We start from the raw sequence: 12,900 nt of genomic DNA, 5'->3' as shown, positions 1-12,900 counted from the left end.
GCTGAGTGATGGATGTGGATCATGTTTTACATTCACATATCTCCCCATTTAGCTGAGTGATGGATGTGGATCATGTTTTACATTCACATATCTCCCCATTTAGCTGAGTGATGGATGTGGATCATGTTTTACATTCACATATCTCCCCATTTAGCTGAGTGATGGATGTGGATCATGTTTTACATTCACATATCTCCCCATTTAGCTGAGTGATGACTGTGGATCATGTTTTACATTCACATATCTCCCCATTTAGCTGAGTGATGGATGTGGATCATGTTTTACATTCACATATCTCCCATTTAGCTGAGTGATGGATGTGGATCATGTTTTACATTCACATATCTCCCCATTTAGCTGAGTGATGGATGTGGATCATGTTTTACATTCACATATCTCCCCATTTAGCTGAGTGATGGATGTGGATCATGTTTTACATTCACATATCTCCCCATTTAGCTGAGTGATGGATGTGGATCATGTTTTACATTCACATATCTCCCCATTTAGCTGAGTGATGGATGTGGATCATGTTTTACATTCACATATCTCCCCATTTAGCTGAGTGATGGATGTGGATCATGTTTTACATTCACATATCTCCCATTTAGCTGAGTGATGGATGTGGATCATGTTTTACATTCACATATCTCCCCATTTAGCTGAGTGATGACTGTGGATCATGTTTTACATTCACATATCTCCCCATTTAGCTGAGTGATGGATGTGGATCATGTTTTACATTCACATATCTCCCCATTTAGCTGAGTGATGGATGTGGATCATGTTTTACATTCACATATCTCCCCATTTAGCTGAGTGATGAATGTGGATCATGTTTTACATTCACATATCTCCCCATTTAGCTGAGTGATGGATGTGGATCATGTTTTACATTCACATATCTCCCCATTTAGCTGAGTGATGGATGTGGATCATGTTTTACATTCACATATCTCCCCATTTAGCTGAGTGATGGATGTGGATCATGTTTTACATTCACATATCTCCCCATTTAGCTGAGTGATGGATGTGGATCATGTTTTACATTCACATATCTCCCCATTTAGCTGAGTGATGGATGTGGATCATGTTTTACATTCACATATCTCCCATTTAGCTGAGTGATGGATGTGGATCATGTTTTACATTCACATATCTCCCCATTTAGCTGAGTGATGGATGTGGATCATGTTTTACATTCACATATCTCCCATTTAGCTGAGTGATGGATGTGGATCATGTTTTACATTCACATATCTCCCCATTTAGCTGAGTGATGGATGTGGATCATGTTTTACATTCACATATCTCCCCATTTAGCTGAGTGATGGATGTGGATCATGTTTTACATTCACATATCTCCCCATTTAGCTGAGTGATGGATGTGGATCATGTTTTACATTCACATATCTCCCCATTTAGCTGAGTGATGGATGTGGATCATGTTTTACATTCATATATCTCCCCATTTAGCTGAGTGATGGATGTGGATCATGTTTTACATTCACATATCTCCCCATTTAGCTGAGTGATGTATATGGATCGTGTTTTACATTCACATATCTCCCCATTTAGCTGAGTGATGGATGTGGATCATGTTTTACATTCACATATCTCCGGATTTAGCTGAGTGATGCATGTGGATCATGTTTTACATTCTCATATCTCCCCATTTAGCTGAGTGATGCATGTGGATCATGTTTTACATTCACATATCTCCCCATTTAGCTGAGTGATGACTGTGGATCATGTTTTACATTCACATATCTCCCCATTTAGCTGAGTGATGGATGTGGATCATGATTTACATTCACATATCTCCCCATTTAGCTGAGTGATGGATGTGGATCATGTTTTACATTCACATATCTCCCCATTTAGCTGAGTGATGGATGTGGATCATGTTTTACATTCACATATCTCCCCATTTAGCTGAGTGATGGATGTGGATCATGTTTTACATTCACATATCTCCCATTTAGCTGAGTGATGACGGTGGATTATGCTTTACATTCATATATTTCGTCATTTAGCTGAGTAATGGATGTGGTAGCTTTTGTTTTCAGTGGCTCCAGCTGCAGTGACTTTGGCTGCTTTCTTTTGATTATTAGCCAGATATGCCCCTGTAGTAATGCTGGATTTACAATGGACAAACTAATTTCCTTGTCCAGTCATCATGCACATTTTTGAATGCAAACTAGTTTTCCTTCTGTGTTTATGCCCTTGTCAACTGAGAAAATCAAACTGTTGTTTGTACTAGTGCACAAGATTCTGTCTATTAAAATGTCAGGCTAACAATAGACCAAGCTCTAGAATTGCATTACCAAAGATTCAAAGATTCAAGATTCAAAGAAACTTTACTGTCGTTTAGGACCACACAATTGCAGCCCAAATGAAATTACAAATGTCAGCTCATGAGAGAAATCCAGTGCAAATAACATAGATACAGCGGTATCAAAGAATAACATAAGAAAAAAAATAACAACACGTATGACATGCAAGAGGTAGTTCACATTACATAAACACATTCAATACCCAATTCTGAGCTGGTACTCTTTATAAATCATTGTTCTGCAAAGGAATAGAATAGTTGTTTTCCCTTGTATACTAGTGTTTTTCATACAAGGTCACAGGCATACTTTGGAACAATGTGGGGACCCTCTGTGGAATGCCCTATGGCACATACAGTAAAATGGACCAATCCAAGGATGTTTTCTGGGATGATGGTGAGGTCTGGTAATTCCTAAACATCTATGTATTTCCCTTGCCTTTCCCTGTATGTTCTCTGCCATTGTGTGGTGTGGCCCCTGTTACCTGTGGTAATAAGAACAGTTTGCCAAACCCACTCTTCTGCTTCTGTTGTTGCTGTGTGGTAAAGATTGCACAGCATGAGCAGACCATGTACCACATCTTACAGTCCGCTCATGTTTCAACATTGCAACTACTATACTGTACTGCATGGTTCAATTTGTTTTGTGTTATTTTGCTACTTGTGTCCTGTAATGATATGTAGATCTGTACCAGACACTGTCACCATACTTGCATTAACCTATACTGGGTTCTGTGTCCATTTGGGGGGACTGTCATTTTCTAACATCCACCTTGCCACTGCTGTCACTATTGTCTCCTGTGAAAGACAGTTAAGGTGCAGTTGCCAGGGGTGGACCTTGTTGCCTGAGCACAGCCTAAACATTCTGCTTCCTGGCAATCATGTTGTGTCCCATGGCACACACAGCAAAGTTAGTGCTGACCTTGTCAGGTGACTGCTGTAATACACCTCTGAAGCACGTCTTGAGCAATCCAAATAAATGTTTGACTATAGCACGGTTTTGGCCACAAGTGACATTATACAAACCTTCTCACAAAGTCTGGGGATGCAGCAATGATGTTATCAGTGACAGTTGAAAGGGAGTATCCTGTATAGCCTGTTATACCTAATTTTGGGGAAGGAGTACTGCACCTCAGGAATGCATACAATTGTTTGGACATTAATAAGCAGTGATTTTTCAGAATAGTCTGGAGGTCAAGTATTTCTTGGGGCCTGATAAATAGAGAACAAACAGGGTTGTTGCACTGCAGAACTCCCTTCTTAGGGAGTTCCCCCTGCACTGCACATCTAATTGGCCATTTGATGCCTGAAATGTAAAATAGTTAATTTCACAAGTCTTATGGCTTTGTGATTGTGCAGAAAGGAAATTGAAACACAGTCAGTATGTGAATAAACAGAGACAGAGAAGAGAAGCCTACTGTGCACCCAAGTGATGCAAGACAACATAAAACTTAATTAATTTCTAAACAGGTAGTGGCATCACTATTTTCATGTAGAGTCTTCATCTGTATTCATGTAGAGTTACTATTAATAGCAAAAATAGGACAGGCCATGACAGGCAAACACTAAGATGGCTGGATAAACTATTATAAACTTACTTGGAAGGAAATCAGCACGTGCAAACTCATATACACAGGCATTGTATGCATGCATACACACACACAAACACACACACACACACACACACACACACACACACACACACACACACACACACACACACACACACACACACAAAAATGCTATAACTGTGGCATGAATTACTTCCCATGATTCTTTTTATTTTTTATTTGTTTGTTTTTGTATAAGTCACAGAATAGCCATTTATGAATAAAAGTCTGAGCAAATCAGAAATAAATAAACTTCCTGCAGGCTCATGTGCCAGGGGTATACTGTTCATTGTACAAACAGTACATTGCAAGATACTTTGGCACCAGAAAGCTAACTCTTGCTTCATCTGACCTAGTTCTTGATGGCTAAGATTCAGAGTAGTTTGGGGGTCTCAGACACATAAATGATTTACTGAACTGGTGGACTAAAATAATGTTATAGTGAAACAGACAGGCTTTATTTGAACAAAAATAATAAGAATGTCACCATTGTTTCCAGCTTTAGTCTTGGAATGGGATCTGAACTTCCAGTGGTGACATAGGAGAGATGAGTTATCCATATCTCCCTATCTTCAAACTCCCTAGCCTTGTAGATTTCACAAAAGATGCTGCCATTATGAATGAAAGATAACCATAGTTGACAGAAGCAAGGACACTAGGGCACTTATACCTCAACTATGGTTTAGTTAACAAGGTCACATTTGTATTCCTCTTCATCTGGACAATTCCTTTATCTACTTAGATATTCTTATTGGTTAAAAAAGTTGTGTATCAGCTATGTTTAAGGCAGTTCTTCTTCTTTGTCTCAGATCTCCATCACATTATTTATTCTATGAATCTACCACCTCCACAGTGAAGTAACATCACTCTGTAGCCTCAATATCTGTTCCCTTTGTTCTTATTCCTATTGAAGTTTGCACATTATTTTTTATTTATTTTTTATGAAGCTGTGAGTCTTCTTCACAGGTTCATAGGTTCATACTAGGCTATCTGCCCTAGGGCATTTATAAGCCTAGCCAGAGTGTGTTTGGCTTTTGCCACCCATTTTAAATTAATTTTGCTATGCCCTTTTTCGAGGTTAGTATACTGTGCCTCTGTCTAACAGTGACACAGAAGTGATACCCGGGGTAAACCTACGATCCCCCATCCACTCATTAAGATTCCTCTTGAAGAGAGTCAATGAGGGACTCTGCCTAACCTGGACTGGGATTTTATTCCAGAGTGAAGGGAGCCTCTGGGTTATGAATCTGTCCCTCCAGCATGTCCTATTTATTTCAGTGCTGAGGTTCAAGCCTCTCGATCGTGTAGCTCGATGGGATTTGGATTTTCTGAGGTGCAGCATGTCCATTAATTCCGGGTTGGACATGGCTTTATACATCAGGCACAGATCGCTTCTGAGCAGGCGGTATGCCACTGAGTAGAGCTGGAGTTTCTTTAACCGGGCAGCATATGGCATCTGTTTGAGCCCTTTGATCCTCTTGGTGAGGTACTTCTGGGGTCTTTCCAGTTGCTGCAGGTGTCTGGTAAGGTACATCCCAAAAGGGGCATTGTACTCAATTATGGGCCTGATGAGGGATGAGTAAAGAGGCATGATGACCTCCCCTGATCTAGATGTGAATCCCTTCATGATTGGGTGGGCTATATAAAATGTTTTTCTAACCACTTTGGCCACGTGGTTGTCAAATGAGAGATTGCTATCAACTTGGGTCCCCAGGTCCCTAATTACTTCTTCCGTACTTAATGGATTACCACGTATGGGGTAATTTGTGGGCACTTTGTTTTTGCCAAAGGGGATGACTATACACTTTTTGGCATTCAGCTTGAGGCCATGGCTCTGGCACCAGTTGTCTGTTTCTATGAGGCCCTTTTGGAGGATGCTTGTGTCGGCTGGAGAGTCGATTATGGCGCCCAGTTTGCAGTCATCTGCGAACTTGGTCAGCCACAGTCCTTCCGTGTTGGCCTGTACCTCTGAGAAATATATACCGAACAAGAGAGGTCCCAGGATTGAGCCTTGAGGGACGCCACTTGTAACTGGTTTGGAGTCTGACATGGCTCCAGCAATTCTAACCATGTGGGTTCTGTCCTTGAGCCAGTTTTCAACCCAACTAGTGACCTAGGGTTTATATTTAAGCTGGTGAGCTTATCTATAATGCCCGAGTGGGGTATTGTATCGAAGGCTTTTGCGAGGTCCAGGTAGGCTGTGTGGACCACCTTCCCCTCGTCAATGGCCTTGGTGACTGTTTCAAAGAAATCGACCAGGTTTAAGAGGCAGGATCTGCCCTTAACAACGCCGTACTGGGTAGGATCCAGTGTCTGTAGGTCCCCAATATCTATATTTATAAGGTCCATGATGATCCTTTCCACAGCTTTGCAGACCAAGCTAGTCAGGCTTATGGGGTGATAGTTTCCAGGATCCGTTGAGGCACCACCTTTGTGGAGAGGGACCACCGTTGCTGTACGCCACTCTTTGGGTACATATCCTGTAGTAAGGCTGAGACTGAACTGTAGTTTTATGTTTGGGTTTAGCTCTTCTTGGAGTTCATGTAGGATGTAGCCCGGGACACTGTCTGGTCCCATTGATGCTGTGTTTTTTGCTTTGGAGAGCATCTGAGATGTCAGGGGGGCAGCACTCTGCTGGGATAGATATTTGCCTTTTGGTGGGGGGGGGAGACGTTTGCGCTGAACCTGTCAGTTAGGATGTTGGCAATGTCTGTGGGTTCAGTGTATTTTTTGTCATTTTGGACTAATTCTGAGCATATCTGGGAATTCCCACCCAGGTTCCTAACATAACTAAAGAAAGCCTTGTGATTATCCTTAGTGTCTCGTGCAATTTTTCTCTCAAAGCTGGCCTTAGACGATTTTATGAGTGCCCGTAGTTGTTTGCTAATACTGATCAGAGATGCCTTCCCTTTTTGGGATTTTGCTCTATCATGTAGTAGCTTCCTCCTTCTATTGTATAGTTTGTTTATGACTGGGGTCCACCAGACAGGATGCCTAACTTTGGAGGACTGGGTCTTGGTTTTATTTGGGATTGCATGATCCATGCATTCCTGAAGGTGTTCATAGAATGCATTTATAAAGGATTCTGCGGTCTGGGCCGTATTTTCCACAGGCCCGGGGACTTTGATGGATTCCACCTCGGTTTTGAGGAGTGTGAAATTTGCTTTAGAGAAGTTTTTCACTGTGGTTTTCTGGGCAGGGGGTGGGGTCAGGATGTGAATATACAGTGAGATTAGTTTATGGTCTGATCTTACCAGTGAGGGCTACACTTCTGGTCTGGAGCACAGAGTCCCCATGTTGGTGATGATCAGGTCCAGTATGTTTTCCCCTCTTGTGGGAGTGGTAGCAAATTGTTCCATAGCATTTTAGTTTATAAATTCTAGGAACCTTTGGGCTAGGGTGTTGGAGCTAGAGTAATGCTCCCAGTCAATGTTTGGGTAGTTGAAGTCGCCCAATATAATGGTGTTTGGAGAGACTTTCATATTTTCCAGTGTTCTCAGGAAAGCCGAGTGGAGTTCCTGAGTTTGGGAGGGTGGTCTGTAGCAGTCTATAAACTGGAAAGCAGTTTTACCCACTGTTAGTTGCACATGGATAGTCTCTGATGCTTCGTGCTGTGCCACCAACCTGGAGGTGTGGTTATCTTTGACGAATTTTGATACTCCCCCTTCTTTTGTGGTTCGGTCCAAGTTTTGGGGCTGAAAAGCATGGTATGAGGTATAACCTGGTAGTGCTGGGGTGCTCTCGGGAGCCCTGAACCAGGTTTCTGTTACTGCACAGATATCGATGTTCTCCATGCTAAGGAGAATTTCGAGTGCATGCATCTTGATGTTTAGACATCTGGCGTTGAGTAGCACTACTCTTAGTTTCTTATCGCTTGTGATACCTATGGAGGTGGGTTTGTCTTTTGAGCCTTGCCTAAAAAAGGCACTATGGGGTAGCAAGAGCCTTTGCCAATATCTGAAAACCCAGGGGTGATAGATGCAAGCCGTCCCTAGCGAAGCATCGTGGCTTGTCGAGCATGTCATCCCAGGCTGACAGGCATTGGATCCCCTTTGAATGACACCAATACTTAAGCCAATTGTTGAAATTGATCATCTTGTCTTCATATTGTGGCATCATTCTTGGTGAGGGTAAGAAGCTACTCAAGGTCAGGGTCATACCAGCCTGGGCTACATGCTCAGAGAGCTCCTCTATGTATCTTTTCATGTAGTCCAGGGAGGTACGTCTCAGGTCATTCACACCAGCATGGACAATGACTGAGTCATATTTGTACTTGCCTTGGAGTGACCTGAGTGCTTGTGTTATGTGGCAGATCCTAGCGCCCGACAGGCAGCTCACCGTGACCTTCTCCTTGTTCAGCCTGGTGAGCGGGACGTCAGTGAATTGCTTTCTCTTTAAACTGTGAGCTTTGGCCAACTGAGACCTGCATGATTGGAGCTAAGTAGATATTTATCTGCACTTTTATCAAATAATACACGATTTAAAGTAATTTGTTTCTGTTGCATTGAGCAATATCTAGCTGGAAGTTGACTGTTTTTCAGTAGGTCTTATACAAGTGGTATTTTCAGTTAAGGCTTGTTAAAAAACCTGCATAGCCAGTGATAAGTGGAGATAGTTTACCTCATTGTTATTTGGCTTCTGTCTTAGACAAGTTGTACAGTGAATTGCTTTCTGTTTAAACTGTGAGCTTTGGCCAACTGAGACCTGCATGAGTGGAGCTAAGTAGATTTTTATCTGCACTTTTATCAAATAATACACAATTTAAAGTAATTTGTTTGTGTTGCATTGAGCAATATCTAGCTGGAAGTTGACTGTTTTTCAGTAGGTCTTATACAAGTGGTATTTTCAGTTAAGGCTTGTTAAAAAACCTGCATAGCCAGTGATAAGTGGGGGTAGTTTACCTCATTGTACGTAGTTCTGTTTCAACACTCTACAAGTAAAATGGATTTTTCCAGCTGTTGTGATTTACTGCTGCACTGCTTAAATTCTACACAATGAAACAAATAAATACAGACTCTCATGGCAAGAAAGACTGCTTGGACTTTACACACTGTTAGATTCCTTGTTTACTATCATGGTCTCCAAAAATGTCACATGACTTACAATTACTGCCATGTACAATATGTCTTGGTTCTTTAACTTCTAAGTTACTAAATGAGGAACACTGCCTTCCTTTGCTAATAAACATATATTCAAAGCTCCCTTTAAAACCATGGAACAAGCTGCATTTCTTCCTCACAAGACTAATCTTTAAACTTGCTACAGATGAAAGGAACTTTTTAAAAATAGCTCCAAGAACCTAGAACTACTTTTCAGATTAGCTAAGAAATGAGCAGGATTTACATACTTTAACTTCAGGCTTCATCTCATCTTGTCTAAAATCTATGAACATACTTGATTTAGGAACTCTGACTTCATTGTCATTTAAAATACAATGGTTTGTATATATTTTTTAATATTTATCCTAAAATGTGTATCCCTACTATTGTCTAATTGTATCCTTCACATATTATAATACATGTATCTTGCTGATTTTTATGCTCAAATGTTTTTACGTTGTGCCTTTGGACTGGGTTGTCACTGAAAAGGGTGTTGTACTTGTTCACTTATCAAGTTAACAAATAAAGTAAATAAATTAAATGCAAAATCTGATTATCATCAGAGAACCAGGGCAACAGAAAATTTTAAACAATACTTAACAGTTGTAAAATTATGTCCATCTTACTGACCAAAGACTACTGCCATGTCTTAGCTGCCAAATAGTTTGGAAATGCAAAATGACCATATAGAGCATTCATAATGGTCTTTAAGATGGTTATCTTGATATGGCTGGTCCATACCAAGACTTAAAATGTGACAGATTTCATTGTATCATTTTCTTCTTATTATTTTCTTAACTGTGAGTAAAGCATGAAAATAGGGTACTTCTTGTATATTTCTCTTGCAAGCAATGTTTATGATTGCTCTTTGGGCCAACTAGCCTTGGCGGACCCCTCCTCCCTAATGTTTTACAACATATAAACTATTCATACGTCTCAACCTCTTAGCACAAGAAATCTGGACAAAGACAATAATAATGGGAGGACAAGGGCCCAAAAGTAGGGACAATTTTTAAATATTGCTCTTATTAACAGAAAGTTAATAAGTTTTGCATTAGCATTTATTTTCTGAAGGGTATGAAGTCTGAAACTGAAATGGCTGTCATTATTTGTTCATAGGTTCATAGGTTCATACTAGGCTATCTGCCCTAGGGCATTTATAAGCCTAGCCAGAGTGTGTGTGGCTTTCACCACCCCTTAGGATGAGAATACTATACCCATTAGTTTGCTGTGCCTCTGTCCAGCAGTGACACAGAGATGATTCCCGGGGTAAACCTACGATCTCCCATCCACTCGTCAAGATTTCTCTTGAACAGAGTCAGTGAGGGCTCTGCCTCACATGGACTGGGATTCTGTTCCATAGTGTAGGGAGTCTCTGGGTGATGAATCTGTCCCTCCAGCATGTCCTATTTATATCCGTGTTGAGGTTTAAGTCTCTTGCTCTCATGGCTCTGGTGGATTTGGATTTTTTGAGGTGGAGCATGTCCATTAATTCCGGGTTGGACATGGCCTTGTATGTCAGGCACAGATCACCTCTGAGCAGGCGGTATGCGACTGAACAGAGCTGGAGTTTCTTCAGTCGGGCAGCGATGACATATGTTTGAGCCCCTTTATCCTTTTGGTGAGGAACTTTGGGGTCTTTCCAACTGCTGCAGGTGTCGGGTAAGGTACATTCAATGGGGCGTTGTACTCAATCATTGGTCTGATAAGTGAAGAGTACAGGGTACAATGACCTCTCCTGATCTGGATGTGAATCCCTTCATGATCAGGTGGGCAATGTAGAAGGTCTTCCTAACCACTTTGGCAATGTGAGTGTCAAAAGAGAGGTTACTGTCAACTTGGGTCCCCAGGTCCCTGATAACGTCTTCCGTGTTTAATGGATTACCACCTATGTGGTAATTAGGGGTTACCTTGTTTTTCCCAAAGGGTATGACTATACATTTTTTGGCATTTAGCTTAAGGCCATGGCTCTGGCACCAGTTATCCATTTCTATGAGACCTCTCTGGAGGATGTCTGTGTCTGATGGAGTGTCAATTATGGTGCCCAGTTTGCTGTCATCTGCAAATTTTGTCAGCCACAATCCCCCTATGTTTGCCTGCACTTCAGAAAACTAAATGCTGAACAAGAGGGGGCCCAGGACTGAGCCCTGTGGGACACCGCTCGTGACCGGCTTAGAGTCTGACATGGCACCAGCAACTCTAAGCCTGTGGGTTCTGTCCTTGAGCCAGTTTGCAACCCATCTTGTAACATATGGGTTTACATCTAAGCTGGTGAGCTTTTCTATGATGCCCGAGTGGGGTATTGTGTCGAACGTTTTTGCTAGGTCAAGGTAGGCTGTGTGAACTGCCTTACCCTCATCAATGGCCTTAGTGACTGTTTGAAAAGTCGACCAAGTTCAAGAGGCAGGATCTGCCCTTGACAAAGCCAAATTGGGTAGGATCCAGTGTCTGTCGGTCCCCAATGTCTTTATTTATGAGTTCCATTATGATCCTCTCCATAGCTTTGCAGACAAGGCTCGTCAAGCTTATGGGGCGGTAATTTCCAGGGTCCGTAGAAGCACCGCCTTTGTGGAGTGGGACCACAGTTGCCACGCCATTCTTTGGGTACGTATCCTGTAGTAAGGCTAAGATTAAACAGCAGCCTTATGTGTGGGTTTAGTTCCTCATTGAGTTCGTGTAGCACACAGCCGGGGACACCGTCCGGTCCCATTGATTGTGTGTTTTTTGCTTTAGAGAGAGCAGCTCTCACCTGGGCATCTGAGATGTTTGGGAGGCTAGACTCTGGTGGGATAGATATTTCTCCTTTTGGGGAGGGAGGAGAAATTTGCACTGAACCTGTCTGCCAGTATGTTGGCAATGTCTGTGGGTTCAGTGATTTTTGTATCATTTTGGACTAATTCTGAGCATATCTGGGAGTTTCCACCCAGGTTTCTAACATAGCTAAAGAAGGCCTTATGATTGTCTTTTGTGTCATTAGCGATTTTTCTCTCAAAGTTGGCCTTGGATGATTTTATGAGTGATCGTAGTTTTTTGCTAGTAGTGATCAGAGATGCCTTCCCATTTAGGGATTTTGCTCTGTCATGTAGTAGCTTTCTCCTCTTGTTGTAGAGTTTGTTAATGGCTGGGGTCCATCAGACCGGGCGCCTGCCTTTGGTGGAAAGGGTCTTGATTTTATTAGGGATTGCTTGATCCATACATTCCTGGAGGTGCTCGTAGAAGGCATTTGTAAGGGATTCAGCAGCGTGGGTTGTGTTTTCCACTGGCTCGGGGGCCTTGAAGGATACCACTCCAGTCTTAAGAAGTGTGAAGTTTGCTTTTGAGAAGTTCTTCACTGTGGTCTTTTTTGCTGGGGTTGGGGGCGGGATGTGGATCTCCAGTGAGATTAATTTATGGTCTGATCTCACCAATGAGGGATATACTTCCGGTGTGGAGCATTTTGTCCCCATGTTTGTGATGATCAGGTCTAGTATATTTTCTCCTCTTGTGGGAATGGTGACTAGTTGTTCCATAGCATTTGAGTGTATGAACTCCAGGAACCTTTGGGCTAGGGTGTTGGGGCTTGAGTAATGTTCCCAGTCTATGTTTGGGTAGTTGAAGTCACCCAATATGATGGTGTTTGGAGAGACATTCATACTCTCCAGTGTCTTCAGGAAGGCTGTGTGGGTTTCCTGAGTTTGAGAGGGTGGTCTGTAGCATGCTACAAACTGTAGGGCAGTTTTACCTATGGTTAATTGCTCCTGGATGGTCTCCGATGCTTCGTGCGTTGCCACTAACCTGGAGGTGTGGTTATCCTTTATGAATATGGATACTCCCTCCTTTTGTGGTTCGGTCTGGATTTTGGGGCTGGAACGCATGATAT

At 42.1% G+C, this 12,900-nt stretch overlaps 1 protein-coding gene across 1 annotated transcript in view; it reads left to right on the top strand.

Annotated features, from left to right (window-relative positions):
* SSRP1 (structure specific recognition protein 1) overlaps positions 1 to 12,900 on the top strand; it is a gene marked incomplete in the record, with an annotated part of 1,053,281 nt that overhangs the window by 869,065 nt on the left and 171,316 nt on the right.

The sequence above is a fragment of the Protopterus annectens genome, chromosome 9.part0, assembly GCF_019279795.1.
Source record: "Protopterus annectens isolate FY-2018-M chromosome 9.part0, PAN1.0, whole genome shotgun sequence".
In the NCBI taxonomy this organism is placed as follows: Eukaryota; Metazoa; Chordata; order Ceratodontiformes; family Protopteridae; genus Protopterus; species Protopterus annectens.
Note: the sequence above shows the minus strand (reverse complement) of the source record. Positions and strands in the feature narration are given on the sequence as shown.